General features: G+C 47.8%; 1 protein-coding gene across 1 annotated transcript in view; it reads left to right on the top strand.

The window, feature by feature from the left end:
* The window catches only part of CFAP44 (cilia and flagella associated protein 44), a 444,725-nt gene that overhangs the window by 70,400 nt on the left and 359,907 nt on the right, over nt 1-14,418 (top strand). The window lies entirely within an intron of this gene.

Raw genomic sequence — 14,418 nt, 5'->3', positions numbered from 1 at the left:
CTGCTAAGCTTTTTTGGCTGGCCAAGAAGCAGAAGGAATGGCAAAAATATTTTGCTAGGGCCGCATATGATATTTTTTATATTGCATCCAGACTTTCCACTTTAGGTGTGGGGATATGCAGACACTCATGGCTGCAAGTCTGTGACCTTGAAGCTTCAGCTCAGGAGAGGCCAGCAGATGTACCTTGCTGGTGAGACAATCTTTTCAGGAACAAGGTGGAAGAGGTTGCTGACCTCTTCAAAAAACATGCTGATAACCATCCAGTCCCTTTCCTGGTGACCTCCTCCTGCATCCTCCTCTACTAGGAGGTTTTCTGGCAGGCCTTGAAAAAGTACCTATTACTCTCAAAGGTGTAAATTTATTTCCTCAGCCCATCCACAGCAGCAGCCTCAGACCCAACACCCTTTGGACCACCTGTCCTGTCCACAGAAGTCACAGCCTGTTCCCCAGCCAAAAGCAGGGATAAGCTTTTGACTGATTCCAGAGGAGCATAACCGCAGTCAAAGTATCAATGATATACCGGTAAAGGGGAGGCTGAATTTTTACCAAGAAAGGTGGCCCCTTTTAACCTCTGACCGATGGGTACTCCAGATAGTTCGAGTGGGATACGCTCTCAATTGGCAAGAAACACCACCAAATTGCCCACCAAGAGCGTCTGTTCTCACCGCTTGGCACAAGCAGGTACTTTCAGAGAAAATCTCTGCTCTTTTCCAGGCCCATTTGGTCAAGCCTGTTCCTCTAGGGCAGGAAGGGCAGGGATTTTATTCCAGGTACTTCCTCATCACCAAGAAAATGGGAGAATTTTGCCCTATCCTAGACCTAAGGACCCTGTCCACCCTTCTACCCATGATTCAGAAAAATGATTGGCTTTGTTCTCTTTTCTCTGAGGACAAGCAGGCTGCATGTTCTCACTGATGGGTGACGTCCACGGCAGCCCCCTCCAACCGGAAACTTCACTAGCCAAGACCTTTGCTAGTCCTCGTGTGCCGATGCGCACCGCGCATGCGCGGCCGTCTTCCCGCCCGAACCGGCTCGTGTTCGTCAGTCTTCTTTTGTCCGCACTCGGGACGGTCGTGTTTTTCCGCCGTTTCGTGCCCCTCAAGTTGACCTCGCGCGTCTTCGCGATTTTCGCTAAAAAAAAAAAAAAAAAAAGAGGCCGCTCGGTCTTTACCCTTTTCCCGTGTTTCCAGCTTTTTCCCCGCGAAAGTTTCCTTTCGCTTTCGGGACCGGCCTATTTGGCCTCAATTCGGGTTTTTCTCCCTTCTTTTTGGTGCCCTTCGTCATCATCGCAAATTTGATTTCGCTGGCGTGATTTTTCCGCCCATGTCATCGAAGTCTTCCAGCAGCTTCAAGAAGTGCACCCAGTGCGCCCGGGTAATCTTGCTCACTGATAGGCACGCTTCGTGTCTTCAGTGTCTGGGGGCTGGGCACCGCCCGCAGGCCTGCAGTCTTTGTGCTCTTTTAAAAAAGAGGACTCAGGTAGCGAGATTGGCCCAGTGGAACGCGTTGTTCTCGGGCTCTTCGACGACAACACGGGCATCGAGTGCATCAACGTCGACAGCATCGAAGTCTTCGACTTCGGCATCGACTGCATCGAGGCCTCTACCTTCGGCATCGACTGCATCGAGGCCCCTACCTTCGGCATCGTCGGTACCGAGGTATCGAAAGTCTGCGTCGACGTCGGTGGTACCAGGACCTCCGCTGTTGCTGATGTCGTCGGACGGTGGTGCTTCGTCTGGAGTGCAGGTGAGGGCTGTCCATTCCCTTCTGGTGGCGGTGAGCCTTCGGGTGGGTCTCCCCCTGCCCTGAGGGCTCCTGCGGTACAGCCCCCCCCCCCGAGATCGACCTTCTTCGGCCTCGGCCCCGAGGAAGCGACGGCTGGATTCTACGTCCTCCTCGTCGGTACCGGGAAGCTCCGGTGACATGCTTCGCTTGAAGAAGTCTAAGAAGCATCATCACCGGTCTCCTTCCCGTCTCGGTACCGAGAGCTCTGGGTCGCCGAGGCAGTCGGCACCCAGTAGGCATTGGCACCGGGAGGACCGCTCACCCTCTGTTCAAGAGGTGTCGATGCGCTCCCCCTTGGAAAGTCTGGAACAGCCTCCACGCCCGGAACAGACTCTGACATCGACGCCTGCATCGGCTTCTCAGTCTTTCTCCACAGTCGCTCTGCACGAGAGTCTCCGGGCCGTTCTTCCAGAGATTCTTGGAGAGCTGTTGCGCCCTTCCCCTCCGGTACCGGGGGTGCTTGCGCCACCGGTACCGTCGAGTGAGGCGCTGGCTGGCCCCTTGCCCGAGGTGAGGTCTCCGGTACCGGCTACGGCCGCCTCCCAGGCAGACTCCCCGACGACGTCGGCAGAGGGAGCTTCGCCGATGCTGGCGAAGGAGTCCACCTCTTGACGCTCCTACCGTGGCTGTGTTTCCACGGAGTCGAGTCGGGCACGGCTTCAGACGCAGGTTCGTGAACTTGTGTCTGATACCGATGGTGAGGCCTCGTGGGAGGAGGAGGAGGACATCAGATATTTCTCTGACCAGGAGTCTGATGGCCTTCCTTCTGATCCCACTCCCTCCCCTGAAAGGCAGCTTTCTCCTCCCGAGAGTCTGTCTTTCGCGGCCTTTGTCCGGGAGATGTCTACGGCCATCCCCTTCCAGGTGGTTGTGGAGGATGAGCCCAGGGCTGAAATGTTTGAGCTCTTGGACTATCCTTCTCCACCTAAGGAAGCGTCCACAGTACCCATGCATCATGTCCTAAAAAAGACATTGCTGGCGAACTGGACCAAGCCACTAACTAATCCCCACATTCCCAAGAAGATCGAATCCCAGTATCAGATCCATAGGGACCCAGAGCTGATGCGCACTCAGTTGCCTCACGACTCTGGTGTGGTGGATCTGGCCCTAAAGAAGGCTAAGAGTTCTAGAGAGCATGCTTCGGCGCCCCCGGGCAAAGACTCCAGAACCTTAGACTCCTTTGGGAGGAAGGCCTATCATTCCTCTATGCTCGTGGCCAAGATTCAGTCCTACCAGCTCTACACGAGCATCCATATGTGGAACAATGTGCGGCAGTTGGCGGGCTTGGTGGACAAGCTCCCTCCTGAGCAAGCCAAGCCGTTTCAGGAGGTGGTCAGGCAGCTGAAGGCGTGCAGAAAATTCCTGGCCAGAGGGGTATATGATTCCTTTGATGTTGCGTCCAGGGCCGCAGCTCAAGGTGTGGTGATGCGCAGACTCTTATGGCTGCGTGCCTCCGACCTGGAGAATAGGATCCAGCAGCGGATTGCGGACTCCCCTTGCGGACAACATTTTTGGAGAAAAAGTCGAACAGGTGGTAGAACAGCTCCACCAGCGGGATAATGCTTTCGACAAATTCTCCCGCCGGCAGCCTTCAGCATCTACCTCCTCAGGTAGACGTTTTTATGGGGGAAGGAGGGCTGTTCCCTACTCTTCTGGTAAGCGTAGGTACAATCCTTCCTCTCGCCAGCCTGCGGCCCAGGCTAAGCCCCAGCGCGCTCGCTATCGTCAGCAGTGTGCGCCTCAGCAAGGCCCCTCGGCTCCCCAGCAAAAGCAGGGGGCGAGCTTTTGACTGGCTCCAGCAGAGCATAGCCGACACCAACGTGTCCGTGCCGGGCGATCTGCCGGTCGGGGGGAGGTTGAAAGTTTTTCACCAAAGGTGGCCTTTTGTAACCTCCGACCGTTTGGTTCTGTGGTCACACCTCTCCTTAAGAAACCTTCACTCGACCCTACTTGTCCCTCTAATTACCGACCCATCTCCCTCCTTCCTTTTCTCTCCAAATTACTTGAGCGTGCTGTTCACCACCGCTGCCTTGATTTTCTCTCCTCACATGCTATTCTTGACCCACTACAATCTGGTTTTCGCCCTCTCCACTCAACCGAAACTGCGCTTACTAAAGTCTCCAATGACCTATTACTGGCTAAATCCAGAGGTCAATATTCCATCCTCATTCTTCTTGATCTTTCCGCTGCTTTTGACACTGTCGATCACAGCATACTTTTCGATACCCTGTCCTCACTTGGATTCCAGGGCTCTGTCCTTTCCTGGTTCTCTTCCTACCTATCCCTCCGCACCTTTAGTGTTCACTCGGGTGGATCCTCTTCTACTTCTATCCCTCTGCCTGTCGGCGTACCTCAGGGTTCTGTTCTTGGTCCCCTCCTCTTTTCTATCTACACTTCTTCCCTTGGTTCATTAATCTCATCCCATGGCTTTTCCTACCATCTCTATGCTGATGACTCCCAAATCTACCTTTCTACCCCTGATATCTCACCTTGCATCCAAACCAAAGTTTCAGCGTGCTTGTCTGACATTGCTATCTGGATGTCTCAACGCCACCTGAAATTAAATATGACCAAAGCCGAGCTTCTCATTTTCCCCCCCCCAAACCCACCTCCCCGCTCCCCCCGTTTTCTATTTCTGTTGATGGCTCTCTCATTCTCCCTGTCTCCTCAGCTCGAAACGTTGGGGTCATCTTTGACTCTTCTCTCTCCTTCTCTGCTCATATCCAGCAGATTGCCAAGACCTGTCGTTTCTTTCTTTACAACATCCGTAAAATCCGCCCCTTTCTTTCCGAGCACTCTACCAAAACCCTCATCCACACCCTTGTCACCTCTCTTTTAGACTACTGCAATCTGCTTCTTGCTGGCCTCCCACTTAGTCACCTCCAGACGTGATCCACCTGTCCACGAGTTTTCTCAAATCCCTGTATTGGTGGACGATTTGGTCCAATTTGACTCTGGGACGCCCTTTCCAATTTCCTCAGCCACAAAAAGTGCTGACTACGGATGCGTCTCTCCTGGGGTGGGGAGCTCATGTCGATGGGCTTCACACCCAGGGAAGCTGATCCCTCCAGGAACGCGATCTGCAGTTCAATCTCCTGGAGTTACGAGCGGTCTGGAACGCTCTGAAGGCTTTCAGAGATCGGCTGTCCCACCAAATTATCCAAATTCAGACAGACAACTAGGTTGCCATGTATTATATCAACAAGCAGGGGGGCACCGGATCTCGCCCCCTGTGTCAGGAAGCAGTCAGCATGTGGCTGTGGGCTCGCCGTTACGGCATGTTTCTCCAAGCCACATACCTGGCAGGCGTAAACAACAGTCTGGCCGACAGGTTGAGCATGATCATGCAACCTCACGAGTGGTCGCTCAACTCCAGAGTACTGCGCCAGATCTTCCAGGTGTGGGGCACCCCTTTGGTAGATCTCTTTGCATCTCGAGCCAACCACAAGGTGCCTCAGTTCTGTTCCAGACTTCAGGCCCACGGCAGACTGGCATCGGATGCCTTCCTCCTGGATTGGGGGGACGGCCTGCTGTATGCTTATCCTCCCATACCTCTGGTGGGGAAGACTTTGTTGAAACTCAAGCAAGACCGAAGCACCATGATCCTGATTGCTGCTTTTTGGCCGCTTCAGATCTGGTTCCCTCTCCTTCTGGAGTTGTCCTCCGAAGAACCGTGGAGATTGGAGTGTTTTCCGACCCTCATCACACAGAACGAAGGGGCGCTTCTGCATCCCAACCTCCAGTCTCTGGCTTTCACGGCCTGGATGTTGAGAGCGTAGACTTTGCCTCTTTGGGTCTGTCGGAGGGTGTCTCCCGCGTCTTGCTTGCTTCCAGAAAAGATTCCACTAAGAAGAGTTACTTCTTTCTATGGAGGAGGTTTGCCGTCTGGTGTGACAGCAAGGCCTTAGATCCTCGCTCCTGTCCTACACAGACCCTGCTTGAATACCTTCTGCACTTGTCTGAGTCTGGTCTCAAGACCAACTCTGTAAGGGTTCACCTTAGCGCAATCAGTGCATATCATTACCGTGTGGAAGGTAAGCCGATCTCAGGACAGCCTTTAGTTGTTCGCTTCATGAGAGGTTTGCTTTTGTCAAAGCCCCCCGTCAAGCCTCCTACAGTGTCATGGGATCTCAATGTCGTTCTCACCCAGCTGATGAAACCTCCTTTTGAGCCACTGAATTCATGCCATCTGAAGTACTTGACCTGGAAGGTCATTTTCTTGGTGGCAGTAACTTCAGCTCGTAGAGTCAGTGAGCTTCAAGACCTAGTAGCTCATGCTCCTTATACCAAATTTCATCATAATAGAGTAGTCCTCCGCACTCACCCTAAGTTCTTGCCAAAGGTGGTGTCGGAGTTCCATCTGAACCAGTCAATTGTCTTGCCAACATTCTTTCCCCATCCTCATTCCTGCCCTGCTGAACGTCAGCTGCACACATTGGACTGCAAAAGAGCATTGGCCTTCTATCTGGAGCGGACACAGCCCAACAGACAGTCCGCCCAAATGTTTGTTTCTTTTGATCCCAACAGGAGGGGAGTGGCTGTGGGGAAACGCACCATATCCAATTGGCTAGCAGATTGCATTTCCTTCACTTACGCCCAGGCTGGGCTGGCTCTTGAGGGTCATGTCACGGCTCACAATGTTAGAGCCATGGCAGCGTCAGTGGCCCACTTGAAGTCAGCCACTATTGAAGAGATCTGCAAAGCTGCGACGTGGTCATCTGTCCACACATTCACATCTCATTACTGCCTTCAGCAGGATACCCGACGGGACAGTCGGTTCGGGCAGTCAGTGCTTCAGAATCTGTTCGGGGTTTAGGATCCAACTCCACTCCCCTAGGCCCATGTTTATTCTGTTCCAGGCTACACTCTCAGTTAATTGGATAAATTGTTAGGTCAATCTCAGTTATGTCCTCGTCGTTGCGAGGCCCAATTGACCATGTTTGTTGTTTTGAGTGAGCCTGGGGGCTAGGGATACCCCATCAGTGAGAACAAGCAGCCTGCTTGTCCTCGAATGCTACATACCTGTAGAAGGTATTCTCAGAGGACAGCAGGCTGATTGTTCTCACAAACCCGTCCGCCTCCCTTTTGGAGTTGTGTCTTCCCTTGTCTTTGTCTTGCTACATATGGGACTGACGAACACGAGCCGGTTCGGGCGGGAAGATGGCCGCGCATGCGCGGTGCGCATTGGCGCGCGAGGATTAGCAAAGGCCTTTGCTAGTGAAGTTTCTGGTTGGAGGGGGCTGCCGTGGACGTCACCCATCAGTGAGAACAATCAGCCTGCTGTCCTCGGAGAATACCTTCTACAGGTATGTAGCATTCACTTTCTTATTGGATGCATATACCCACAACCAGATAATTCCCAGTCACCGGAAGTACCTCAGATTTATAGTAGGGAAGCACCACTTTCAGAACCGTGTTCTGCCATTTGGCCTTGAGTCTGCGCCCAGGGTCTTCACTAAATGTCTTGCAGTAGTCGCAGCATTGCTACACAGACTGGAGTGCATATGTTTCCCTACTTGGACGATTGGATGGTCACAGGAGGGTGCTGAAGAATCAATGCAGAGGACTATCTGGGTGTTGGAGCTGCTAGGATTTGTAATGAACTACCTAAAGTCCCATCTCCAAACTGTTCAACAATTGGAGTATATAGGGGCCTTGCTAAACACAGTGCAAGCTTGGGCCTTCCTTCCTCAGGAATTGCAGGCCAGGTTTGCAACAGCCAGCAAGTATCAGCTCAGCAGCTGTTAAGATTGCTAGGCAACATGGCCTCAACAGTACATGTCAACCAACCCCTTTGCCACATCTCTATTTCAGGAGAGCCCAATGAACCCTAGCTTCTCAGTGGCATCAGATCACTGGAAATTTGGATGATGTCATCTGGGTCATGCCATAGCTCAAGCAATAACTACACTGTTGGTTAATTCGGTCCAGTTTGGTGCAGGGACTACCATTCTAAATTCTACCACTCTGAAAAATCTTGACCATGGATGCATTCAGTCTGGGCTGGGGGGCTTATGTGGATAGGCTTCACACTCAGGAGACTTAGTCCTTCCAGGAGCAGTCTGTTTACATCAATCTCATGGAACTCTGGGAGATATGGAATGCTTTTAAGACTTTCAGAGATCAGATGATGTTATTCTAATTTAAATGTTCAATCAGATTGTAGTGTATTACATAAAGAAGCAGGGGTGGACGGGCTCATACCCCTTGTGTCAGGAATCAGTTCAGATGTGGCAGTGGTCTCTAAATTACAACATGGTGCTCAGAGCCACATATGTAGTGTGTGGGCAGACAGACTGAGCAGGCTTATGCAACTACATGAGTGGTCTCTCAGTATGGGCATAGCCCATGAGATCTTCCAAGTGTGGAGCACCCCCTTGGTGGATCTCTTTGCTACTCACATAAACAACAAAGTCCCTCAGTACTGCTCCAGACTCAGGTCACAAAACAGACTGGCATCATATGCCTTACACCTGCATTGGAGTACTGTATGCTTATCCTCTTATTCCTCTAGTAGGGAAGACTATGTTGAAACTCAATCAAGATCAGGGAACCATGATCTTAATAACACCATACTGGCAGAGGCAGATCTGGTTCCCTTTAGTTCTGGAGTTGTCCTCTGAAGATCCATAGAGAATGAACTGGTTCCAACCCTCATAACACAGAACGTGGGGTCCCTTCTGTATCCCAAACTTTAGACCTTGGCTCTCATGGCCTGGATGTTTAGAGCATGTAATTTGCCTCCTTGCACCTGCCTGAGGGTGTCCCTAGAATTTTTCTGGCTTCCAGGAAAGACTCCACTAAGAGGTGCTATTCTTTTAAATGGAGAAGATTTGTCACCTGGTGTGAGGGCAAGGCCCTAGATCTACTTACTTGTCCCACACAAAAACTTCTTGAGTACATCCTACACCAACTATGTAAGGATTCATCTCTCTGCAATTAGTGCCTATCATACTCGTGTGGATGACAAGCCCCTCTCTTTACAGCCTCTAGTTGCTCACTTTATGAGAGATTTGATGTTGGCAAAGCCCCCCATCAAACCTCCCATAGTGTCTTAGGATCTCAATGTTGTCCTCATCCCACTGATGAAAGCTCCTTTTGAGCCACTAGACTCTTCTCAGCTGAAGTATCAGACCTGAAAGTTCTTGTTTTTGGTGGTGGTCACTTCAGCTTGCAGAGTGAGTGAACTTCATTCCCTAGTAGCTGGTCTGCCTTATACTAAATTTCATCATAACAGGGTAGTCCTCTGCACACATTCTTCTTCCTAAGGTAGTGTTCCATCTTAATCAGCCAATCGTTCTGCCAACATTCTTCCCAAAACTGCATGCCCATTCTGGCAAAAGTGCACTACATACCTTCGTCTGCAAGCGAGCCTTAGCCTTCTATCTGGAGCGGACTAAAACCCATAGACAGTCCACTGAGTTTTTTGTTTGTTTTGATCCCAACAGGATGGGAACAGCTATTGATAAGTGTACTTTTTCCAACTGGCTAGCAGATTGCATCTCCTTCACTAATGCCCAGGCTGTGCTGACTCTGGAGGGTTATGTCACAGCTCATAATATCAGAGCCGTGGCTACATCGGTAGCCTCCTTGAGGTCAGCCTCCATTGAGGAGATTTGCAAGGCTGCAACATGGTCTTCAGATCATACATTCACATTTCATTATTTCCTCAAGCAAGATACCTGATGCGACAGTTGGTTTGTTCAGACAGTCCTGCAGAATTTGTTTAGTGTCTAGAATCCAACTCCACCCTCCTAGGACCCATTATATTCAGTTCCAGGCTGCACTTACCAGTTTTCAATTTCTTTTAAGGTTAATTGGTTCAGAATAGTCTTGCCTTTGCAAGACTATATTCTCCTACTGTTGTTGTTTCGGTGAGCCTGGTAGCTAGGGATTCCCAGATGTAAGGATGCCACTGTCCTGTTTGTCCTTGGAGAAAGCAAAGTTACTTACCTGTAGCAGGTGTTCTTTGAGGACAACAGGACAGGTATTCTTACAATCTTCCCACCTCCCCTAGGAGTTGAATTCTTTTCCAGCTATTATATGCTAGTGAGGGCCTTGCGCTCACACGTTGGGCAGGAAGGCACTCATGTATGTGCGGTGGGGCAGCTGCCTCTTAAAGATCCTGCACCGGGTTCTGTCGGATAACGTCATCCAGATGTAAGGATATCTGTCCTGCTGTTCTTGGAGAGCACCTGCTATAGGTAAGTAACTTCGCTTTATCTGTCTCAGAAGCATCTTTGTACACTCTGTTTAGAGAAAGACATCAGAAATGTCTGCAGTGTTTGCCCTGGGGAAGCACTTCCAATTCTAATGGTGGCAGTTGTGGTCCTTGTTAAGAAGTTGAAGACATCAGGGTTTCCTAGATCTGAACTTTAGCTAGAAAGAAGTAAAATAGGATCATCCAGAGTGATTCAGCTACTAGAAGTCTTGAGCTAGGGATCGAATTATGTATACAGCAATTGAATACAATTCAGCCTTTAGAACAACAGGAGACCTCTCTTGGTACAAGGTGGGTAGAGTTTTTGTGGTACAGGAAAGGATAACCACACTAACTCAGGTTCAGAGGTTTTTCTCATAGGACTCCTGGAGTTTCAGATTCTTTGACTGTAGAGTCCCGTAGTGGACTCCTTGTAACTAGTAACCTGAATATGAACTCTTCGTGGCAGTTCCTTGGCTCTATGGTTCTTCCCTATCTCAGGTATTTGAAATTGTCCTCCTTGTATTGCTCTCATTAAGGAGGGACTGTTTGGGTGCCCTGTCCTCATACATTTCTTGATAGAAGTGGTTTATGAATCATCTTTTAGATAGTTTCATCTGACACATCAAGTGAGGTTGTGAACTCATTGCAGAGGACAGATAGCTTAGGGGGCTGTGTTCCAAGAATGAACATGTGGCCCTTACACAAACTAGGAGCTAGAGCCATTGGATTAGCTCAGCTACCCATCATGTCTCTAGGGTAGAAGATGGTGCTCACATTGCTCTTGGACAATGCCATGATGGTAGCATATGTAGACAGTCAATGGAGCATACAAAGTACAATGGTGGTTCACAAAGTGATCATTTTATTCCAGTGGGTCTAGTATATCTCTGACAACTAACAGCAGTTTACATGCAGACTGACTTCACTTGGTTCTCCGAGAGTGGGGTCTGGACCAGAAGGTCTTTTGAAAGATAAGACTATTATCATTATTATTATTGTTAGATTATTAATGTACCACCCTTCTGTGGTACAGCCAAAATGGTTTACGTATAATTCACATGGATCTAATGGCAGCTGGTAAGATCTCCACGTCTGATAGGCTTCTCAGTCACTGGAAAGATTAGGGTGCCAGTGGAACTGAGGCCTTATTATAACTTAACCTAAAGTTAGAAGACTAGTAGATTGCCCATCAGTGATCATTTTAGTAGCTCCTAACTAACCAGAAAGGCCATAGTATGCAGTTCTACAATGATTAAAGGCTGAGGCCTCTTTATGATTCACCCACTATCAAAGAATGCTATTGTAATGTCCAATCCCTTGGATCATATTCTCCATTAGGTCTTATGGCTTTGCCTTTTGAAGGGCAGGTTGCTCTATCCATTCAGCTACTCTTCCACTTCAAGGAGCTGACTGTTTGCCCTGAAGAGTGGACATCCTGACTGTTTGGAAATCTTTGATAAAAGGGTTGGAGCAAGGGCCTAGTCCATAAGTCTCAGAATGTACAGATGACAGGCATCTTTGTGCTATAGAGGTTGATTCAGGATTGTATCAATGGAATTCCACTGGGTTGTCGCCTATTTCCTCCCTTCCCTTGCAGGCATAACTAAAGAAGTCTTTCCTTGGGATGATCTTCAGGTAGCCATTTCTTTGGCTAGGCATATGTTAGAGAATTAGGCATTATAGTGCTGGGACTCCTGTTTAATCTTCCTGAAATGTGGTCACTTCTCATTTGAGGCCATCCTTCTTTCTTAAAGTGGCCTTACTTTTCTATTTGACCTAGATTACTTCCTTTCTACCCTTATCAAAGAGAGAATGTCAAGAGAAAGATGGTTCTTTCACTTGAAGAGTCAGGTTCTTCCTGAGGGTATCTGTTGTAGTGGAAAAGGTTGCTAGACTCTTCAAACCTGATTTTGCACAAGATGTCTAGCTAGAAATTCGAATGTCTGGATCTGGATATACACAATTTTCCTAGGTATTGTACAAAAAGCTTGCTGAATATGGAGACTTTTGCAAAATATGCATAAGGGCAATGGAAATACGTGTAGATTGTAGCATGTCCAGTGGGAAAAGTTATTTTATAATGGAACTAAAAGAGTGGCATTTCTCTGATTTTGAATGTGTGCCACTTACATGTGAAGTCTCAATTTTACAACCTATGCACCAAGTGCCAGATTTCACAAAACTGGATGTTCAAGAAGAGCCAGTTAAGGAGCCAAGTGAATTTTTCTTTAAATATTTGAGTTTGTGTAAAACATTAGAGGGGTTAGCACAGTTGTCCTCTCAATCACTGGTGCAAACACCACTCCAAATGAGCAGCTGACACTTATGCCTGTCAGGGAGCATGTGTAAACACTAACATTTAGCATTTTTTAAGTATGTGATGTATTTCCATGCACAATTTGCTGGCCAACCCAAACCACACCACAATACACCCCCTTTGCATGCTGCAGATCTAAAAATGTAAATAGCACATTCTAAAATTACTAGCTACATATGTAATACCACTTAAGCCTTCCAAAAATGACCACCTTCATCTAGTGGAAGCCCTGTGGATGCAGGTGATGAGAAGCATGTGTCGGGCGCTATGATGAAGCACACTGCATGCCTAATTGCTCCCTATATGTATATAACTTACAGTGTTCTGTAAGTTACATGCATATATAGGAGACACGTCCATGTCATGCCCTTGAATTGCCCATCCCCTTATAGTTATGTGCTAATGCACTTATGTGCTATTTTATAGACTACTGCCAGATTCTGTATAAGTTGCCAAAATTTGGGCATTCAGTTTTGGACCCAGATCACAGATCCGCTCATAAACTAGTTAGCTAGTTAGGCAGTAGCAATCAATTATTGGTGTTAATAAGCTCTTAATAGGCAGTTATTAGGACTTATACATGGATTTGCCCTATGCCGTATTTTATAACATGTGTGCCTAAATTTCATAGTGCACAACTCCAAAGGGGATGTGGCCATGGGAAGGGGTGTTCCCAGAAATTAGGCATGGTGTTATAGCATATCTTCATTTCTGCATTTGCACGCCTAAGTGCCATCAGTTGGGTGTGCCAAAAAATAAAATATACTATCCCTCTCAATACCACTGCTAACAATCAATCAATCAATAATATACCAAACCAGGGTTCTTCAGAAAAATAAAAAAAGGATACAGGTAGAGAGCTTTACATATTCATCCCCGATTCCCTCCGGTGGTCATCTGGTCAGTTCGGGTATCTTTTTGTGCCTTGGTCGTAAGAAAAAAGGACGAGGGTAAAGTCGGCCAAGTGTTCGTCAGGGACGCCCATGTGTTAGGCACGCCCAAGTCCCGCCTTCGCTACACCTCCGACACGCCCCCGGGAACTTTGGTCATCCCTGCAATGGAAAGCAGTTGGGGATGCCCCAAATCAGCTTTCGATTATGCCGATTTGGGCGACCCTGTGAGAAGGACGCCCATCTTCCAATTTGTGTCGAAAGATGGGCATCCTTCTCTTTAGAAAATAAGCCTGTTAGTTTTCTTGGCAGGCAAAAAAATTGTCATATTTTTGATTATCACTTTATTGGATCGAGAGCACTTGTTTGCTTATCGTTGTTCATTTCAACACATGGGAGATTTTCAATGATAGAGAAACGCATCCACCCTCTAGGGATAGCCATACCTTGTGTGGGCATTCCACTTGGGCGAGTCTTACCTCTGAGAATTTCTCCATTTCACATAAATATTTTAATGCATGCATGTTTTGGTTTAAGAATGAGTATGTAACGCTCTCTACCTGTATCCTTTTTTTATTTTATTTTTTATTTTTCAAGACAGTTCTGAAGAACTCTGGTTACTTATATTATTGATCAGTTGGGTGTGGGCATTTACACCAAATTGTGGTAGGCATAAATGCTCATGCCTAAAGTTAGGCGCAAAATACATGCTAAGGTAATATTCTGTAAAGTTCATTTTGCACAGAGCACCCTTTTACAGAATACTGCCTTAGTGTGGATCATCCTGGTGCCTAAATTTGGGCACTATTTATTGAATCTACCCCATAGTGCCTAGCATATGGGGTATGCAACTACATTATTATTTATTATTATTATTATTTATTGCATTTATTTATTGCATTTGTACCCCACATTATCCCACCTTTTTGCAGGTTCAATGTGGCTTACAGAGTGAGGTTATGTTAAAATCAATACATGTTTTAAATACAGTTGATCATAGGCTAATGTAAAAGGTTATGATAAAATCGATACATGATTTAAATACAGTTGATCCTAAGCTGATGTAAAAGAGGTAGTAGATGGGCGGATGTTGGGTAGGTTGTGTGCGAGTATTTTAGTCATAGAATTGTCTTGCAAATGTGCCAAATCTATCAAACTTCCTAAAGAAAACATGAAAAAAAGACAAAAAAGAATCATTTCTCCTAGGCAAATAGTGGAATGGA

The sequence above is a fragment of the Microcaecilia unicolor genome, chromosome 5 (genome assembly GCF_901765095.1).
Source record: "Microcaecilia unicolor chromosome 5, aMicUni1.1, whole genome shotgun sequence".
Taxonomy (NCBI): domain Eukaryota; kingdom Metazoa; phylum Chordata; class Amphibia; order Gymnophiona; family Siphonopidae; genus Microcaecilia; species Microcaecilia unicolor.
Note: the sequence above shows the minus strand (reverse complement) of the source record. Positions and strands in the feature narration are given on the sequence as shown.